Source organism: Pseudophryne corroboree, chromosome 5 (assembly GCF_028390025.1).
Source record: "Pseudophryne corroboree isolate aPseCor3 chromosome 5, aPseCor3.hap2, whole genome shotgun sequence".
In the NCBI taxonomy this organism is placed as follows: domain Eukaryota; kingdom Metazoa; phylum Chordata; class Amphibia; order Anura; family Myobatrachidae; genus Pseudophryne; species Pseudophryne corroboree.
Window position 1 is genome coordinate 678453018 of NC_086448.1, and position 21774 is coordinate 678474791.

A 21774-nucleotide genomic window follows, 5' to 3' on the forward strand; every position below is an offset into this window, starting at 1 on the left:
TAATGTGTGCTTAAGCACAATTACAAATGCATTTCAAAATATAACAATACAATAATACACAAACACACATAGATAATACATTACATAAAAACACTGCTGCTACTATTTTAATGCCATATAGATACATATAACCAACAATACCTCTATACACACACGGGTGGCTACATAATGAGCCAATGTAACAACATTTAACAAGGCAGCTGCAGGCCAAGGGGATGTCATCAGTAATAATCAAATACTATAGAAAGCATCTCATTATTATTGTATTTTTATATTTTGAAATGCATTTGTAATTGTGATTATGATGTCAGCTCTTAATAACGGCGCAGCTGTGGCAGCCGGAAACGGGTGTGGTCGTTGTTACACGGACTTGATGAGGTGACTATACATGTTTTTGGTGTTTGTTCTTGTATGTGGATGGCTTGACAAAAGCACATTAAAGAGTGCTGAAATGTTGCCTACAGCTACGTGTTTCTGAGCATTATTATATCGGAGTGCCGCCGTTTGTAGGTTTTATGCATGGAGTGTGACTGCATGCAGGTTACACGCTTGGAGAGCACCTGGACAAGCTACAGTGTATATCCAGTGAGTGCAGATCTTTGGATTCTTTGTATGTGACAAGTGGAGCGGGTTTGCAGACTGGCTCACCTGTCTATGTTTGATAAGGCACCAAAGGGAACAGTTTCAAGCATCTCATCCTAGTCCCGGTTATGCTTTGATTTTGGGATAAAGCTTGCTGTTCTATTTCAAGACACATTGGAAGTGTTGTGGTGATACACACAGGTTGTAGCTGATGATAAGCCTAGATACCTGAGTTTGTAACACAGTATTGTCCCTTCCATCATGGCTGCTGACAATATGGGGGGGGGGGGGCATCAGGGAATTGTGTTGGAGCAAGGAGCTACATTTAGCTTCTCTGAGTCAGAAGCTGAGGCTATTTTATTTACTGATGATATGTAAGAGCATAGCAATGCACTTACCTGCAATGAATGGTTTAATGATCTGATTCGAATGAAAAAAAAGGTGACATTGACTTTTTCTACCACGGATTGACACTGTCCAATTATTTCAAGGATAAGAGGATACCCAGGGGGTTCTGTTTGAAAACTGGGACAGTACAATATAGAATTTTGTAAGAAGTAGACATCTATCCTTAATAAATGTTCATTTGACTTGTTACTGCTTGTAATTGGGGAGTCTAAGAGGGAGATGGAGATTACCAGAACTGTACATCTACCTACATTTGTTGCTGATAAACAGTGTGATTGGATGGACAAACTGAATTCCCAAATAGAGGCTTATAAGGTTGATATGATAAAATTCAAAAACGAAAAGCGCAAAAAAGTAGACGCTAATTATGATCAACAAAGGGTCTACAGTTCACAGGTGATTACCAGAGGGATGATAGACATCCGTTATTTAGGAGGACTTTAAAGAAATCACATTTTGACACTTCTGACGATGCTGACACTACGGGCAGAGAAAGTGATGTTACACAGACTGGGAGAACACAGAGCGGTGCCACAGCCCCAGTGTGGGGATGTACAAGAGCTCGTTTTTTAGACCCCCAACACAAATTCAGCCGTAGAGGGCAACAAAACGAAAGGCAGAGGAAAAGCTGCAAAACCACCTAAGGGATGCAGGAACTCATCGTGTGTTGTCTCCCCCAAGAATTGGCTGTACAAGTTATCTAGGGGCCTCTCTTTCGTGCCTACGGTACTGATTAGCAGCCTGGCTGCAGTGGAAAATTGAGTTAATAGAGGCATTAAATTGAAAGAATTTTTTTCTGATAAAACACAATCCGCCTCTGATTTGCCTGCACAGCTGTTAAACTTGGTACCTAGATCTAAGTTTGACCCCATTAGTCAAAATGCTTCATAAAAAACTTTTATTAGGATGTTGGACACTAATGTACAGGGACATCCGTGTGTGAAAAAAACAGTTTTGGAATCTGCCTGTTGTTGAGAAGAGAGCATTAAAGGCTTTGTCTTTATATGATGATATAGATATCTGCCAGGCGGATAAAGGTGGGACTATTGTAATTTTGGATTTGGATGAATATAGAATAGAGGGTGCTAGGCAACTTAATTATAGTACTACTTATAGGAGGTTGCCATGTGATCCAACATTGTCTTTTAAAAAATAACTAGATTTAGTGGTGGGAACTGCTGGCACAGATGGTGTGATTACTCCGGCCCTGAAAAAAGCACTTGAAGTGACATGTCTGATAAGACATTTATTTTACATGATTACCAAGTTAATTAAAGATCCTGTTCATTCCCCGGGCCGCCCCATCATTGCGGTTGGTGGATCACTATACCAGCCTATCTCGACCTATTTAGATGCTCTAATGCAGCAGTGCGTGCAAGCATGTCCCACCTATCTTAAAGATACTAGTGATTTACTGTTATCTTTTGCACAATTGAAGGATCTCCCTTTTTGTTGCTTTCTGTGTTCAAAAGAGACATTAATGAACAAAAAAATCTACATAGAAAATAAGAATACAAAAAGAACAACACAAATGACACACCCACCAGGAAAAGTACAATCAAAATGGAACAAGCCACCACAAAAACTAAGAAATTTTGAGCCAAGAAAATTTGAAGAAAGAAAACCACTAATAAATACAACTCCGACAAGTATAGAATATAGAAGATACCCACCTTACAATCATAAGAACTTTTCATACAGAAACTTATATCATATCATCAAAAACTCATACAAATCTGGACAAAAAGCAGCCATTCAAGAAGATGAGAGATAGACCTAGGAAACAATCAACAAAAAGACACCACTGCGAAGAAGAAGAATCATCAGAAGATGAAGTAGATTTTTTAGAAATTACTCACGGGATTCGCAAACCCCCAGATTCCAGAACCCCAAACCTCAAGAAACAAAGAAAAAATATGGACCAAGAAGAAGAGGAACAAGAGGTGGAAGTAGGAACAAGAAGAAAGAGGTACAACTAGAATCTCCACAAACCCGACAAACCATCTTCAATTTAAGTGACAAAGCACTAACAGAACCACAAATAAAAATACTACACAAGGGCTTAAAATTTGCTCCGGAATAAAAAATTAACAAGTTTGATTTATTTATAGACGTACAAAAATTCACACGAAAGTTATGTCTGAAAAAACATTTTTCAAAACAAAAAAGATATAGACCAAGGAACAGAAAATCAAGTTATGCACACAGAATTTAAACCCACATCAACATTCAACCCTAATTTTTGTAAATGACCACACATTGACACATTCCAAAAATTGCTAGAAAAAGAAATAGAAGCCATACCCGAGAAGCAAAAAATAAAACAAAACGTATCTAAAGAAGAAAGAGCTGCAATCAAAGAATTGAGAGAAGACAGAAGTTTAGTAATCAAGCCGGCGGACAAAGGAGGAGGAGGAGTAATCATGGGATGGACACAATATGAACAAGAAGCTAACAGATTACTATCAAATACCATCACATATGAAAGACTCCCCCAAGATCCAAACAAGAAATATGTTCAGGAACTAAAGGAACACCTAGAAGAAGGCCTTCTGATGGGAATTATTACTAAAAAAGGATTTGACTTCATCTATCAAGAACATCCAAAAATACCGACCTTTAATTTCCTCCCAAAAATTCATAAAGATTGTATCAACCCACCAGGCCGTTCAATAGTATCCGGAATAAAATCCATTTCATCCAATCTGTCAAGATACACTGATTCCTTTTTTTCAAACATTAGTCACACAACAAAGAAGTTATCTCAAAGACACAACTGTCATTCTGCAAAAACTTGAAAACATACAATGGAATGACAATTATATACTGTGCACAACATGACAAAGGCTGTTCGCACACAAGACATTATCTCTCAACAAACACTCAATTATCAAATCAACAAATAAACTTCATTATGGCTAATATTGACTTTGTGTTAACACACAATTATTTTTGGTACAAGGACCAATTTTTCCTTCACAAGTGTGGCACCGCCATGGGTACGCTCTTGGCACCCAATTATGCCAACCTGTTTGTCTCCAAATGGGAAGACGACGACATCTGGAGCAATAACACATATCAGGAGCAGCTTGTATGTTGGTATCGCTACATAGATGATGTGTTCTTCATCTGGGGAGGACCTGAAGAGCAATTGGAAAACTTCAAACAATACATCAATTCAAATACAATCAATCTGGAATTCACTACCACCTCGAGCAAAACAGAAATTGTTTTCTTAGATCTAGAAATATACATCAAGAACACTATGATTCATACTAGAAGCCATTTCAAACCAGTTAATGGAAATACCATCCTTCCTACTACAAGCAACCATCATAGGAATTGGATTGCGAATGTCCCTAGAGGCCAATTTCAACTATTAAAAAGAAATTGCTCTGATCAGGACACATACCTGTCTCAAATTAAAAAAATGATGGGTAATTTCATTGAAAAAGGATACAAGGAAGAACAACTACAGATACAAATGGACAGAGTACAAAATCTGGAAAGAACGGAAATGTTAAAATACAAAGAAAAAACAATAAATAAAGTGTCCAACATTCCCTTCATTACACAATTTAACAGCAACACTCAAACAATAGAAAACATGATCAAGAATCACTGGCACGTATTACAATTAGATGAAATCCTGAGACCATTCATCACAGAACAACCCCAAATAATATACCGTCGAGCTAAAAACCTTAAACAAAAACTAACATCAAGTTTCCTACAATCAGACAGTCAACTAACAATGACTTCAGGCAAAAAGGGATATTATAGATATCTAGAATGCAAGGCCTGTAAAAATTCCAAAGAACTCTCAACTGAAGCGACAACACAATTTAAATCAACCACTACAGGAAAAACTTATACTATTAAAGATAATTTATCATGTAATACAGAAGAAGTTATTTATATGGCAGAATGCTCATGTGGCCTTCAGTACGTGGGACAGACAAAAAGAAAGGCAAAAATAAGATTTGCGGAACATCTATACAATTTAAAGAGAGGCTTAACCACACACAGTCTGTCGAACCATTTCTTGGAAAAACATCAGAAAAACCCAGCTGGAATAAAATGTATTGTCATCCAGAAAGTAAAAAGAAGTTGGAGAGGAGGAGATATTGTTTCAGAAATCAAAAAAACTGAAAGCAAATGGATCTTTGAACTAAAAACTCTTCAACCGAGAGGTTTGAATATCGATATTGAGCTGAATGCATTTTTATAAAATTTACCATCATACTCACTAATCTCAACCATTTTATATATTTTGTATTTATTTTTTTAGAAAACATGGCACCTATAGAAACCGAATAACAACACATGTATAAAAACATGTGATTCCTGCTGTTTTTAACACTTCCGGACCGGAACTTCCAGACCGGAACTTCCATTTTCTAATCAGAACAATAAAGTTTTTTTACTATAAAATAGGACCAAAGAGAACAGTCACTTCATCCTTGAAAAAGTGCACTGAATGTGTACGAAACGCGTTGGAGACGTGACCTGGACAGCCAGGCAGAATATCTACCATCCCGGAGACCTGCACTCCCTGCTAAATCGCACCATCAAGAACTTCCGCTGGATGCAGCGCTAAATGACGCCACAACATCAGAGACTCCACGCCAGCTAGTGTTCCTCGCTCCCTGTAGTGGAAGCGTGACGGAAACACCACGTGGAGCCACGGGAGGGACGAAGTAACATAATCTCCGTGGAAATAGGGTAAGATAGGGAAAGCCACATCTGATCCACTCCTGACTGTCCAAGAAAAACCCGCTCCAAAAGGAGCTGTAAACATTATGTTTTTAACCAAATTTCTTTCACAGGTGCCATGTACATTTATTTTTATTTAATCACAAGCGCTCATTTATTTTTTATCTAACTATCTCTTTTATTTTGAGCTGCTAAATTAAACACAGTGCGGACCACAATCGTTTCTATGCTTTCTGTGTTTAGTTGATGTTTGCAACCTCTATACATGTATCCCGCATGCTTTGGGGTTGCAAGCTACTAAATCCCTACTTCATAACAACAGTTTATATTGTGGCCTGGATGTACCATTTGTATTATCTCTACTAGAGCGAGCTAGTGTTAACTAGAAACTATTTTGTTCATGATGGGGCTTATTATATTCAAATGTCTGGCTGTGCGATGGGGTTGAACGTGGCGCCATCTTACGCCAATGTGTTTATGTTTGAAATTGAGGAAGATGTCTTTTTTTCTAAATCTGAGATTGCTGCCAAGACTTTGTCATTTTATTGGTATAAAGATGATTTGCGGATTGTCTGGGGTGGTACTGAAGGAGAATTTATTCAGATTAACTACACCCACAATGCCACTGATAGTCCAGTGAAATTCACCTTCTCTATTGATAGTATGAAGGTTAATTTCTTAGACGTCACTATTACTAAGTCTGATGGGCTTCTTATAATGCCATTGTACAGTAAACTCACAGACAGGAACAATATGTTGATGGCGAGTAGTGCACATCCTGTCCCCTTGAAAAAGCTTTACCGTATTCCCAGTTCTTAAGGGCTGCCCGGATTTCCTCAAACAGAGAGGAGGGGATTAGACAGATTGATGTGATGTTGGCAAAGTTTGTAGAAAGGGGTTACCCATTAATTGAGCTGAATCAAGCTAAAGATAAAATATTATCTATGTCTAGAGAACAATTAACCACCAAAAATAAATCCTCTACATGGCTACAGAATAGACATGTTTGGGTTAATCAATATAATCATGAGTACTTATATTAACAGAGAGGCGAAAAAATGATGGCCATTAATCTCCTCAGAGGTAAAAGCATAAGATATTATGTTGTGCATAATGACATTTCTAGATTGGGTAAAAAAGCCACCACCACATCTACGAGAATTCCTAGGTAAACCACGGAATGGATGTTATAAATGTCCCTATTGTACGACGTGTGGATACTTGCAAACAGGTGAATTTTTTTACCACCCTTATTCAGGTGTAAAATTCAACATTCGGCACTATTTAACTTGCACTACTAAATTTGTTATTTATACCATCACGTGTCCTTGTTCTAAGGTATACGTTGGTAAAACAAATTGTTTCTTTAAAGAACGGGTGACCCAACGCCGCTCAGCTATTAGAGCAGCTTTATCCTCAGGTACAAGTGAGCAGCCTGTAGCGAGGCATTTCGTTGAGGCAAGTCATAACCTTTCTATGCTCAAATACTGCATTATTGATCATGTACCTCCTCTTTTGAGAGGGCGTGATAGATCTTGTCGGCTTTTGCAATTATAAGCCCAATGGATAGTTAACCTTGACACTTTGACACCCAAAGGGTTAAATCAGATACTGGGGCTCCAGTGTTTCTTGTAACAAGAAGCTTTCCATAGTACTTGATTTTTTACTGATGACATCCCCTTGGCCTGCAGCTGCCTTGTTAAATATTGTTACATTGGCTCATTATGTAGCCACCCGTGTGTGTATAGAGGTATTTTGGTGGTTATATGTATCTATGTGTCATTAAAATAGTAGCAGCAGTGTTTTTATGTAATGTATTACCTATGTGTGTTTGTGTAGTGTTGTATTGTTATATTTTTTAATGCATTTGTAATTGTGATTAAGCACACATTATGATGTCAGCTCCTAATGAAGGCGCAGTGGGCGTTGTTACACTGACTTGGTGAGATGACTATACATGTGTTTGGTGTTTGTTCTTGTATGCGGATGGCTTGACAAAAGCACATTAAAGAGTGCTGAAACGTTGCGTACAACTAAATGTTTCTGAGCATTATTAACCAGAGTGGCGCTGTTTGTAGGTTTTGTATATATATATATATATATATATATATATATATATATATATATAGATATATGACCGGCATGTGACCGGCAGTAGGGAGACCGACAGTCACATGACCTCCTCCACCATCCCGACCCCTCACTATGCCAATGGTCGGCATGCCGACCAACAGGGACTATTTCCACTCGTGGGTGTCCACGACACCCATAGAGTGGGAATAGAACCTGTGGCGACCGCAGGTCGCCACCGTGCCCACAGCGTGGCGAGCGCAGCGAGCCCGCAAGGGGCTAGCTGCACTCGCCCCTCCCCGCCGGGATCCCGACGTCGGTTGGTCAGCCATACTACACCCCTTCCAGAGGTGTTGCTCATCAATACATGTGGAAAGAACAGAGGCGGCACTCACGCATGTACCAACATGTTTCGGGGACTCACCCCGTCCTAAGGCCCTGAGGACGGGGTGAGTCCCCGAAACATGTAAGTACATTAAACTGACTTCTTGATACCTGCAAAAGCCTGCGTGAGTGCCGCCTCTGTTCTTTCCATATTATATATATATATATATATATATATATATATATATAGCAGTAGAAATAAGGGCGGCACTGAGAGTCTTTGCAATAATGGTGAATAAACCGTGTCTTTTATTTCATCAGCGTTTCGGGGACGCAGCCCCTTCGTCAGGATAACCACACTGTGTACAATATTGTGCTTAAATACCTTAGAAAGAGAGGAGGTCTGCACCGCCGCCTCCAGCCACACTGCCCGGGTCCCGGTCCTGACGTCACTCCGCCCACAGGAAATGACGCGGCTCCAGTCCGTCCGGCTGGCGCACTAGGGCTAGGGAAACAGTAACCATAGCAACTGATTACACAAAGTACCAGCAGCGCTGACCAAAGTAAAGTGCATAGTGCCTAATACAGAACTGATAAAGATTAATCAAACCAGTATGTTAGTGTAAACATATCACTTAGTGTCTCAAATTAAAATATACATAATACTAATACACAAATATGAATGTAAAAAACATACTTATATACATTACGTCATACTGTATTGAACCAATAATGGGGAAGTAAACCTACTCTTATCACCATTACTAACACTCCTTTCTTATTTCATGATAGATATCATAATAAATATAATGACCTCTGTTCCAAATGTACCTAACTGATATATACATCACAGAAAGCATATGAGGCTGAGTGCTTCATTTAAACCCCTAGGAAATTGGGTATGGAGTAAATAAATCCATTTGGATTCAGCCTGTAACAATTTTTTGGAACGATCCCCACCTCGCAACGAAGGTGGGACATGATCAATTATTTTATAACGTAGCGTAGCCATTCCGTGTTTTGCTAACGCGAAATGGCGTGCCACAGGTTGATCGCTACCTCCTGATTTAATGGCCTCACGTATGGCATACCTATGTTGTGCCATTCTTGTCTTGAAGGTACAATCGGTCTTGTCGACGTAGGCAAGTCCACAAGGGCAAGATAATAAGTATATTACAAATTTTGAATCACATGATAGAGGATACCTAATATTGTACTTTTTCCCAGTATGGGGATGCTGAAAAGTATCTCCCTGTGTCATATAACCACAAGTCGTGCAGCCACTGCATCTATAGCACCCATTTTTACGCCTGAGGAAATTTTTTGTATTACTCTTCTTAAAAGAAGAAATATCAGTCCTAACCACAAAATCCTTGATGCTACGCCCCCTAGAATAACTTGGCAGTAGTCTTGACTGATAAGCTTCACCCAAATCTCTATCAGAGGCAATAATGGGCCACAGTTGTCTAGTGAGTTTAATTAAACGCGTACTGCTGGTGTTATACCTTGTCACCCAGGGGAACCTTCCATTAAGTTGTTTGGGTACATTAGGTTTCAACAGTTGCTGGCGCATAACACTCAATGCTTTTTGTTTAGCTTGTTCCAACAGATCCACTGGGTACCCTCTCTCAATAAATTTGCCTAGCATCTCATTCAATTGTTTGTCTCTCTGTATCTCCTGGCTGTTAATCCTACAGACCCGTAGGAATTGTGAATATGGAAGGCCTGAAATGGTAGATTTAGGATGGAAGCTGTCAAACCTTAGTAGGTTATTCCTATCCGTGGCCTTAGTAAATAGCTCAGTGTTAATAACACCATAAGTTAGGGTAATATATACATCTAGGAAATTAATCTGCTTGTCATTACTCTCCATAGTAAATTTGATAGGGCTAGAAGTAGCGTTATGTTGCTCTATAATGTCTATCAGCTGATTTTCAGTACCCATCCAAAAAACGAGTACGTCATCTATATAACGCTGGTATAGACATAACTGCGATGAAATGGCCACATCTTGCAGAAACACCTCCCTTTCCACTTCCCACATAAAGCCTGTAACAATTTTTTGGAACGATCCCCACCTCGCAACGAAGGTGGGACATGATCAATTATTTTATAACGTAGCGTAGCCATTCCGTGTTTTGCTAACGCGAAATGGCGTGCCACAGGTTGATCGCTACCTCCTCATATACCGTACACGAGCAATCTTAGCCGGACGAGAAGTGCCCCAACGAGGCGAGGGGGGCAAACAAAGAGGCAGACGGGGGGGAAGCGCAGGCACCAAACCGCCAAAGGGGAGACGCAATTGATCTTTGATCAACTGTTGAAACCTAATGTACCCAAACAACTTAATGGAAGGTTCCCCTGGGTGACAAGGTATAACACCAGCAGTACGCGTTTAATTAAACGCACTAGACAACTGTGGCCCATCATTGCCTCTGATAGAGATTTGGGTGAAGCTTATCAGTCAAGACTACTGCCAAATTATTCTAGGGGGCGTAGCATCAAGGATTTTGTGGTTAGGACTGATATTTATTCGTTTAAGAAGAGTAATACAGAAAATGTCCTCAGGTGTAAAAATGGGTGCTATAGATGCAGTGGCTGCACGACTTGTGGTTATATGACACAGGGAGATACTTTTCAGCATCCCCATACTGGGAAAAAGTACAATATTAGGTATCCTCTATCATGTGATTCAAAATTTGTAATATACTTATTATCTTGCCCTTGTGGACTTGCCTACGTCGGCAAGACCGATTGTGCCTTCAAGACAAGAATGGCACAACATAGGTATGCCATACGTGAGGCCATTAAATCAGGAGGTTGCGATCAACCTGTGGCACGCCATTTCGCGTTAGCAAAACACGGAATGGCTACGCTACGTTATAAAATAATTGATCATGTCCCACCTTCGTTGCGAGGTGGGGATCGTTCCAAAAATTTGTTACAGGCTGAATCCAAATGGATTTATTTACTCAATACCCAATTTCCTAGGGGTTTAAATGAAGCACTCAGCCTCAAATGCTTTCTGTGATGTATATATCAGTTAGGTACATTTGGAACAGAGGTCATTATATTTATTATGATATCTATCATGAAATAAGAAAGGAGTGTTAGTAATGGTGATAAGAGTAGGTTTACTTCCCCATTATTGGTTCCGTACAGTATGACGTAATGTATAGGAGTATGTTTTTTACATTCATGTTTGTGTATTAGTATTATGTATATTTTAATTTGAGACACTAAGTGATATGTTTACACTAACATACTGGTTTGATTAATATTTATCAGTTCTGTATTAGGCACTATGCACTTTATTTTGGTCAGCGCTGCTGGTACTTTGTGTAATCAGTTGCTATGGTTACTGTTTCCCTAGCCCCAGTGCGCCAGCCGGACGGACCGGAGCCGCGTCATTTCCTGTGGGCGGAGTGACGTCAGGACCGGGACCCGGGCAGCGTGGCTGGAGGCGGCGGTGCGGACCTCCTCGCACGATATTGTACACAGTGTGGTTATCCTGACGAAGGGGCTGCGTCCCCGAAACGTTGATGAAAGAAAAGACACGGTTTATTCACCATTATTGCAAAGACTCTCAGTGCAGCCCTTATTTCTACTGCTGCTTATTGGATCCAGGTCCTACGAGGTGAGGGCACGGGAGCAGGTTGCCGAGACGCTGGGGAGCGTGAGGAGTGCCGGGTCACACCGCACCACATGTAAGCTAAGGCCCTTGTTGCCGCAGGGCCCTGAAGCAATAGACCAAGGCACCCTTTATTTACCTGTTTAACCGGTCGCAGGAGGTTCACTTGCACCAGCACTTTTACAGCACTAAAGAACTTTTGGACACTGCACTTGTTTTGCACTTTATATACCGCTACATTATGTCAAATACTGATGAAACAGCAGCGGAGGGAGCAACTTTGTTCCTGCAATGTGATACCTAAGATACACTGAGTTTCTCCGAAGCTGAAGCGGAGAGTATCCTTTACAAAGAACCGTTGTTTGACACTGATTTAGGAGTATCCAGTGAGGATACCTATAAGGAATTCCTGAAGTTACGTAAAAGAGAAATTTATTTTCTTTATCACGCCATGACACTGTCTGACTACCACAGGGCGAAGCAGGTCCCTCGTGGATTTAGGATCCATAATATGCCGACCATCGGTCGATATGATGTGAATTTCTGTAAGAAATGGATTGCAGTGCTCAGTAAGTGCTCTATGGACTTGCTACTACTGGTGATAGAGGAGTCCACTCGCGAGCTAACTATCACCAGAAACAAAATTGAGCAATTTGAAGTCGAGCATGATCTGAAAAAAGTACCGGCACCAGAGTGGCTGAATAAACTCTCTGAAGATGTTGAGTTATATAAAACTAATTTGATTAAGTTCAAAAAACAGAAGAGAGTACAGAGTACGTGTCCAGCAGGACTATGATCAACACAGAGTATACTCGTGGCTGGGAAATCAAGCCACCCAAGGCCGTGGAACACAGTCGACTTACAATAGGCGAAGATTTCAACGCCCTCAGTATTCGAGCACATCTGCCAGTGAGACGGAAGAAGGAGCTCAGGGAACCCCGCATAACAGAAGGGAGATCCCTTTAGGGGTCCGTACCCGAGCAATCTTAGCCGGACGAGAAGTGCCCTAACGAGGCGAGGGGGGCAAACAAAGAAAGAGGCAGACGGGGGGGGGGAGCGCAGGCACCAAACCGCCAAAGGGGAGACGCAATTGATCTTTGATCTTTCTACAGAGCGGATTTCGGAGATGGAATCTAAGGTGTTAAGTAAAGGACTCTCCTTTATCCCCACATCCTGTGCTGATCCATTCCTTCAGAAAGTTGAGAACTACAAATTAATAAGGGCCTTGAAGCTAAAGGAACATTTCGCGAAGGATAATGTGGTGAACTCATCTGCAGGGACTAGCTCTCTCCCACCTCAGGTGAGAAAACTCAATAAATCCACATTCGAGCCACATTCCTCGAACGCCTCTATTAGAACTTTCAGCCGGATACTCGAGACATCTGAGCAAGATAATAAATATAAATGTTATCCTAATTTGTCTAAAGATGAGTTTAATGCTCTGAAGGATCTAAGTAAGAGGGAAGATATCATAATCCGCCAGGCTGATAAGGGTGGGGGGATTGTGGTTCTTGATGCAGCGAAGTACAAGGCGGAATGTTCACGGTTATTGTCAGATAGTTCCACTTATGCTAGGTTGCTAGGTTGTCTAGGGTCCCCACTGGTCAGTTTAAGAGGGAGCTAGACGAAATATTAAAACTGGCAGTGGACGCTGCAATTATTACTCCTGCTGTGGCTAAGGCACTTTGTATTGATTTCCCTGTGGTTCCTATATTTTACGTGATCCCTAAGATTCACAAGGATGCTGTGAATCCCCCTGGCAGACCAATTATCTCTGCCAGGGGCTCATTGTGTGAAGCCGTTTCCATCTATTGTGATAGTTATCTCCAACCATGCATACAGGATACGCCAACACATTTGAAAGACACATCATCACTTCTACGCATACTTGAGGGTCTGGGTGTTCTACCCTGGAATATTGTCTTGGCATCTGTTGATGTGACAAGCTTATACACTTGTATCCCCCATGGGGCGGGACTGTCAGCGGTAGAACACCTGTTAACTAACAACCCCAGGTACACAGGTCCAGAAATCAAGTTCTTTTTGTCTCTCTTAGAATTTACGTTGACACACAATTATTTTATGTATGACAATCACTTTTACATTCAACGCACTGGCTGTGCCATGGGGAGTGCTGTGGCTCCGGCATTTGCTAATGCGTTTATGTGGGAAGTGGAAAGGGAGGTATTTCTGCAAGATGTGGCCATTTCATCGCAGTTATGTCTATACCAGCGTTATATAGATGACGTACTCATTTTTTGGATGGGTACTGAAGGTCAGCTGATAGACATTATAGAGCAACATAACGCTACTTCTAGCCCTATCAAATTTACTATGGAGAGTAATGACAAGCAGATCAATTTCCTAGATGTATGTATTACCCTGACTGATGGTGTTATTAACACTGAGCTATTTACTAAGGCCACGGATAGGAATAACCTACTAAGGTTTGACAGTTTCCATCCTAAATCTACCATTTCAGGCCTTCCATATTCACAATTCCTACGGGTTTGAAGGATTAATAGCCAGGAGACACAGAGAGACAAACAATTGAATGAGATGCTAGGCAAATTTATTGAGAGAGGGTACCCAGTGGATCTGTTGGAACAAGCTAAACAAAAAGCATTGAGTGTTACGCGCCAGCAACTGTTGAAACCTAATGTACCCAAACAACTTAATGGAAGGTTCCCCTGGGTGACAAGGTATAACACCAACAGTACGCGTTTAATTAAACGCACTAGACAATTGTGGCCCATTATAGCCTCTGATAGAGATTTGGGTGAAGCTTATCAGTCAAGACTACTGCCAAGTTATTCTAGGGGGCGTAGCATCAAGGATTTTGTGGTTAGGACTGATATTTCTTCGTTTAAGAAGAGTAATACAAAAAATTTCCTCAGGCGTTAAAATGGGTGCTATAGATGCAGTGGCTGCACGACTTGTGGTTATATGACACAGGGAGATACTTTTCAGCATCCCCATACTGGGAAAAAGTACAATATTAGGTATCCTCTATCATGTGATTCAAAATTTGTAATATACTTATTATCTTGCCCTTGTGGACTTGCCTACGTCGGCAAGACCGATTGTGCCTTCAAGACAAGAATGGCACAACATAGGTATGCCATACGTGAGGCCATTAAATCAGGAGGTAGCGATCAACCTGTGGCACGCCATTTTGCGTTAGCAAAACACGGAATGGCTACGCTACGTTATAAAATAATTGATCATGTCCCACCTTCGTTGCGAGGTGGGGATCGTTCCAAAAAATTGTTACAGGCTGAATCCAAATGGATTTATCTACTCAATACCCAATTTCCTAGGGGTTTAAATGAAGCACTCAGCCTCAAATGCTTTCTGTGATGTATATATCAGTTAGGTACATTTGGAACAGAGGTCATTATATTTATTATGATATCCATCATGAAATAAGAAAGGAGTGTTAGTAATGGTGATAAGAGTAGGTTTACTTCCCCATTATTGGTTCCATACAGTATGACGTAATGTATAGGAGTATGTTTTTTACATTCATGTTTGTGTATTAGTATTATGTATATTTTAATTTGAGACACTAAGTGATATGTTTACACTAACATACTGGTTTGATTAATATTTATCAGTTCTGTATTAGGCACGCCGCACTATGCACTTTACTTTGGTCAGCGCTGCTGGTACTTTGTATAATCAGTTGCTATGGTTACTGTTTCCCTAGCCCCAGTGCGCCAGCCGGACGGACCGGAGCCGCGCCATTTCCTGTGGGCGGAGTGACGTCAGGACCGGGACCCAGGCAGCATGGCTGGAGGCGGCGGTGCGGACCTCCTCTCTTTCTAAGGTATTTAAGCACAATATTGTACACAGTGTGGTTATCCTGACGAAGGGGCTGCGTCGCCGAAACGTTGATGAAATAAAAGACACGGTTTATTCACCATTATTGCAAAGATTCTCAGTGCCGCCCTTATTTCTACTGCTGCTTATTGGATCCAGGTCCTACGAGGTGAGGGCACGGGAGCAGGTTGCCGAGACGCTGGGGAGCGTGAGGAGTGCCGGGTCACACCGCACTATATATATATATATATATATATATATATATATATACATATACAGTATTACTAAAAACTCCATTGGCTATGGAGGGGTTCTTAAGGTTGGACCTAGCCTCTGCACTGGGGAAAATGACTTCATGGGGCCTGTTAAGAAACGCACATTAGGCATATGGCTGTCTGTAATTCTGGTATGTGTGTATTATTTTGAATTGCTGTGGATGTATTAAATTCTGAAACAATTTTGCACTAGGAGGCGCTCTTGGTCTTTAGTTTTCAGAAAAATTTACTTGTGTGAACTAGAGGATACTACATCTGAGCTGCCACCAGGACATTGGGAAGTGCATTTCCTAAATGAACAAGAGGATGAGACTGTTTTATTTTAATTTTCCTTTGAATAGACATTGGTTCTTTTAGCTCTGATCTTGATCACGCAGTTTGGTGCCATTTTCACCACTTTATTTTTGTGTGTGTGTATATATATTTATATTTATATATATCATTGAGCTTGTCACTCTCCGCACACAATATGGATACCTTTCCCGTGGGCTTCCGTTGTAGAGGCCTCTGCAGCTCCCCAATGTAGAGTAAACCTGTATGGTGGCATTCAGGTAAATAAAGACATAACACAGCCTGTTTTGCCAACGTTTCAAAGCATCCGTTTTCCATCAGGGCATATACAAAATGACATAAACTCACCATTTATGTGCTCACCATTCACCACGCTGACTCGCGCCGCCGGCATCTCTTCCGATATGCCATGCGCGGATTGATGATGTCACTAGTGCAACCCAGCACCAAAGAAACATATATACAACCATATATACAAGAATCGCATAGTATATAACACTGTTTCAACAGACATCTTGCATACAGGCACTCACTATTGCACATATAAAACAATCCTAATAATAAAAATATACATATACAACATTAGAAAACTACAGAGTAAGAGCAAGACGCATCAGCAGAAACCTATCAAAATAGAATAGAAAGGTCACATACCTTAAAACGAGTGATAGAAGATGTAAATACAAGCATAAACTCATATGGACAGCCAATCCAGCCACATATCAGATAAAGCTATTTAACCCACTATTCTCATTCAAACCTTTAGGGCTAAGAGTGTCACGTCCCGGAGTCTTACAAGGGACTCAGCGCCACAGGGACTGCCACTCAGGTGGCTGGCGGGCAGCGGCGGAGCTGGGCTGCTGTGGTGGGTCCGTCTGCGGCGGAGAGGTGCTGCTGCGGTGGACTCGCCGGCACAGGGAGTAGCTTCCGGAGAGGCCAGAGGGAGTCCTGGTGCTGTAACATTGAAGGTGTGTCTGCTGCACAGGGGCTGCTATGTTGGAAACCAAATCTCTGAACCAATTGCACAGGCTCATTCTGTTCAGCCAATCCAGGGAGATCTCTCCTCTTAAAAGGGAGCTGGTTGAGGATATGGGAGCCACTGCTTCAAGCTACTACTTAGGTGGCGGATCTCCAGCTCTGTGCTCCCAGGTTACTTCAGTACCTTGGTTACTCTCCAGCATTGCTCTGCCTCTGTCTTTCTAGTTGCAGTAGTCCCACTGTCCCTAACCTGCTACCATCTGGGGAGGCGCTCTCAGTAATCTTGATACCTCAAGATTTGGTCATAGACAGTTACCATGCTCTTTAGCCTCATTATTCAAGCCACAGGTCACAGTCTTCAGTTCATTATCTTCAGTGTTCTTCAACCTCGACTTTCAAGACACAGCCACAGTTCATTATCTTAAGTGTTCTTCAACCTCATCTTTCAAGCCACAGCAGTTCACAACCCACAGTTCATTATCTTCAGTGTTCTTCAACCTAATTTTTCAAGCCACAGTTCACAACCCACGGTTAATTATCTTCAGTGTTCTTCTACCTTGTCTTTCAAGCCGCAGCTCACAGTCTTCAGTTCATTAACTTCAGTGTTCTTCAACCTCATCTTTCAAGTCACAGTTCACAGTCTTCAGTTTTTCAAGTCACAGTTTACCACCCGCAGCTCATCATCTACAGTGATCTTCCTGTCTTCTTCCCTTGCAAATGTTAGCGATTAGGATTAGCAAAAAATATGTTTTTTTCAACTGTTATCATATAGGCGTTGGCGTAAGTTGGGGCCACAGAGGACCCCATAGCAAACACCCCCATCTGAGGATAATGTTTGCCATCATAATAAAAATAATTTTTCCATTTCACCATTTCTAGTAAATCACACACAAAAAATTAACATCAGGCCCCTTACGCCATTTGTTATTGGTAATAAGGAGTCTTGTTGCTGCTATTCCCTCAACATGTGGAATACATGTATAGAGGGAACTAACATCAATGCTAGAGAACAAAACAACAGAAGGAATCTTTTCAGTCTTGTAGCAATTATGTAGTTTCCTTCAACACATACTGTGCATTTTGTATACATGGCTGGTGGTACGTGTCTAAATACACAAAGACCGGTTGGTAAATGGAACCCCGGGCAGAGATTATAGGTCTGCCCGGGGGATGCAACTGATCCTTGTGCACCTTCGGTATAGTATACAAAATGGGTTTGATAGGAAACTCTGTCATAAGCAAACAGGCTACATCATTAGAAATAACACCACTATCCACAGATTGAAGCAGAAATGTGTCTAATTGTTTTTTAAACTTAGCAGTAGGGTCACAAGGCAGCAGACAATAAGTGTCACAATCAGATAATTGATGGGCAATTTCACATTTGTAATCAGCAAGGTCCTGAACCACAATCAAGCTGCCCTTATCTGCGGCTCAAATAACAATGTCCTGTCTGGACCCTAACGATTTTAAAGCTTGATACTTAGAAATATTGCAGTGTCCACCAGTCTGTAGAAAGATTGCAGTGTCCACCATCCTAGATTGCGGTTATCAACCGCAGTGTCCACCAAGCGGGTGAAGGATTTAATTGAAGCGCTGTTTGAAGGATCCATCATTATTTAACCTGTTCATCAAAATTTGTTGTCTACGCTCTTATCTGTCCCTGTGGTAAATATTATATCGGTAAGACCGAGTGTGAATTCAGGGTCAGAATGGGTTAACATAGATAAGCTCTCAGAGAAGCTGTTTTGTCTAGCAAGAGTGAGCCAGTGGCTCAGCATTTTGCCCTGGCTGGCCATTCACCAACATCATTAAAGCATAAATTATTGACCACATTCCTCCGTTGTCTTGGGGAGTTAACCGATCCAAGCTGCTTTTGCAGCGTGAAGCAAAATGGATCTTTTTATTAGATACTCTTAGCTCTAAAGGCTTGAATGAGAATAGTGGGTTAAACAGCTTTATCTGATTAACCCACTGGCTGTCTATATGAGTTTATGCTTGTATTTTACATCTTCTATCACTCATTTTAAGGTATGTGACCATTCTATTCTATTTTGGTCAGGTTTCTACTGATACGTCTTGCTCTGTGGTTATACTAATGTTGTTTATGCATATTTTTATTATTAGGATTGTTTTATATGAGCAATAGTGAGTGCCTCTATGCAAGATGTCTATTTAAACACTGTTATGTAGGGTGGTCTTCAGTTTGCCGGCGGCCGGGCTCCCGACGACCAGCATACCATCGCTGGAATCATGACCGCTGGCATACCGACAGCTTTTCTCCCTCTTGGGGGTCCACGACCCCCCTGGAGAGAGAATAAATAGCGTGCACGGTGCCCGCAATGAGCCTGCAAGGGGCTCATTCGCGCTCGCCCAGCTGTCGGTATGCCGGTGGTCGGGATTCTGCCGCCGATGCTGGCCGCCGGGAGCCCGACCTCCGGCATAACATACTACACCTGTTATATACTATGCGATTCTTGTATATATGGTTGTATATATGTTTCATTGGTGATGGGTTCCACTGGTGACGTCATCAATCCATGCACAGCATACCGGAAGAGAGCCCTGCAAGACAGCATGGTGAATGGTGAGCACATAAATGGGTAAGTTTACGTAATTTTGTATATGCCCTGACGAAAAAGCGGATGCTGAGAAACGTTGTTAAAACAGGCTGTCTTATGTATTTATTTACCTGAGTGACGCCATACACGTTTAATATATATATATATATATATATATATATATACACACACACACACACATATACAGTGTATATATATATATATATATATATATATATATATATAAAGAATAGGGGTATCAGCGACCAATGGTGCCAGAACTAGAATATAATGCAGTAAACAATAATACAAAAATTATGTATTTCTTAAAAAGGGACCGTATAGCGAATATGAAAATTTTACATAGACAATTTATTATAAACAGGATACGGCATACAAGTATTTTTTTTAAAGCGACTTGTATAAAAAATACTTTTTTGACTAAGATCAGTGAAAAATTAGATAAAATATAAAAACATTATCTAAATAAAAAAATTCTGAGCTCAAAAAGGAAGTTTTTTTAAGATAATCAAAAGGTTGCTTATCTGAGTGCAGGAGGTCAAAGATGTATAACCAACGCGTTTCGTCTGTGAGACTTCATCAAGGGGTTAGACGAAAGTGTTTGTGGATCCCCTATGTATATAATTTATTATGTGTCTGTGTATGTGTGTATACAAAAAAATTCACAGACATTGGGGTGCCCATGTTTTCGACACTCTGCCCCTGCAATGGTCCGTCGCTGCCCCCCACCCGCCCCATGAACCCCTTTGCTTGTCAATCAGGCAGAGGTGTTCGCACCGACCGAGAGCTGAACGCATTCGTGAGAGCTTCTGCTGTACCATTTTAGGGCCATTTAGCATCAACTAGAAATCCTTCTAACTGTTACACCAGATTTACGTAAGCATGATTACAGAGAAGTTACATCCCACCATGTGTGCCAGTCTGTCTCCAGCACAGAAGCTGTAAGTACAACTTGTAATTAGGAAAAGCATTGGATAGAGGCATGTTCAGGAAGTGGCAAGAAAGAGAGTCATTTTCATTAGGTACAATATAGACCATCGGTACTCAACCTCAGCCCTCAATTGGTTCCCAACCTCAACCATCAACCTCAATTTTCCCAACCAGTCATGATTTTTGGGTTTCTGTGCACCTGTGCATGATTAAAAAAAATCCACCAAACATGACCTGTTGGTGGTACTTGAGGACCGGAGTTGAGAACCCCTGATATAAACACATGCGGCCAGATGTAATGACGCCCGAGATCGCTGGAGGTAAGAGATGCCGGCTGATCTCTGACGTTTTTTTTAAGGGGCAGTCACTTACAAGGCATGGTTTTGCCTTGTAAGTGATTGCCCCTTTAAAAAAAAGTCAAAGATCGTCCGGCATCTTCCACTCCGGCGACCTCGGGTGTCATTACATCCAGCCCATTGTCTACTATCTATCCAATTCAACTTTAAACATCTGCTTGGACATCTTGGCAAGTTCTGTGTTCCAATTCAATAAAGATGAAGTGGAAAAAGAACATAATGTTGCATACGCATTTACTTAAAAGAAATTGTGCTTAAGTTTATGGACGCATTTTAAGGAGCAACTAAAAAGAACCACAGATTACTTAACAAGGGCACACCTTGCTCCAATTTAGCTCCAAATATTCTGAATTCCTGCCTAGCTACTCTGTGTACCAGACACTGCTTGCTAACCGTTTCTGAATCTGAGCCTGTGACCTTGTTATCTGTTTATGATTATGTGCTTGAGACTCTGACCTTTTGATTTGCCTGACCATTCTCTAGTAGTCCGATTCTGTACAACGCCATGCTACCACCTAGGCTCCCAGCCAGTCATGTGAGAGGGCAGTTAGAGGGCCGCAACCTGTGGGCTCCCAGCCCTAAAGCCAAAACTACCTTGTGACAGTTCCTGGTGAAGACCCAGGAGATCCTTACACACACCGAGACACTGCCTGAGCCAACCGTGCACTGAGGAACGGAATCATTCCTTTCTGTTTGCCTCATGACATTTCTCTTTTCCATAATAAAGTCATATAAGGCAGACAATCGCTGTGGAAGCTGTCATTTTATGCTGTTTTACTTTACACTAAATTTGCATTGTTCCTTTCCTA

At 41.2% G+C, this 21774-nt stretch overlaps 1 long non-coding RNA gene across 1 annotated transcript in view; it reads left to right on the forward strand.

The window, feature by feature from the left end:
- LOC134928253 (uncharacterized) overlaps window positions 1-21774 on the forward strand; it is an 85544-nt gene that overhangs the window by 2949 nt on the left and 60821 nt on the right. The window contains exon 2 of the long non-coding RNA XR_010177871.1: window positions 15441-15560. This is a non-coding gene — a long non-coding RNA (uncharacterized LOC134928253). The remainder of the gene's footprint in view (window positions 1-15440; window positions 15561-21774) is intronic.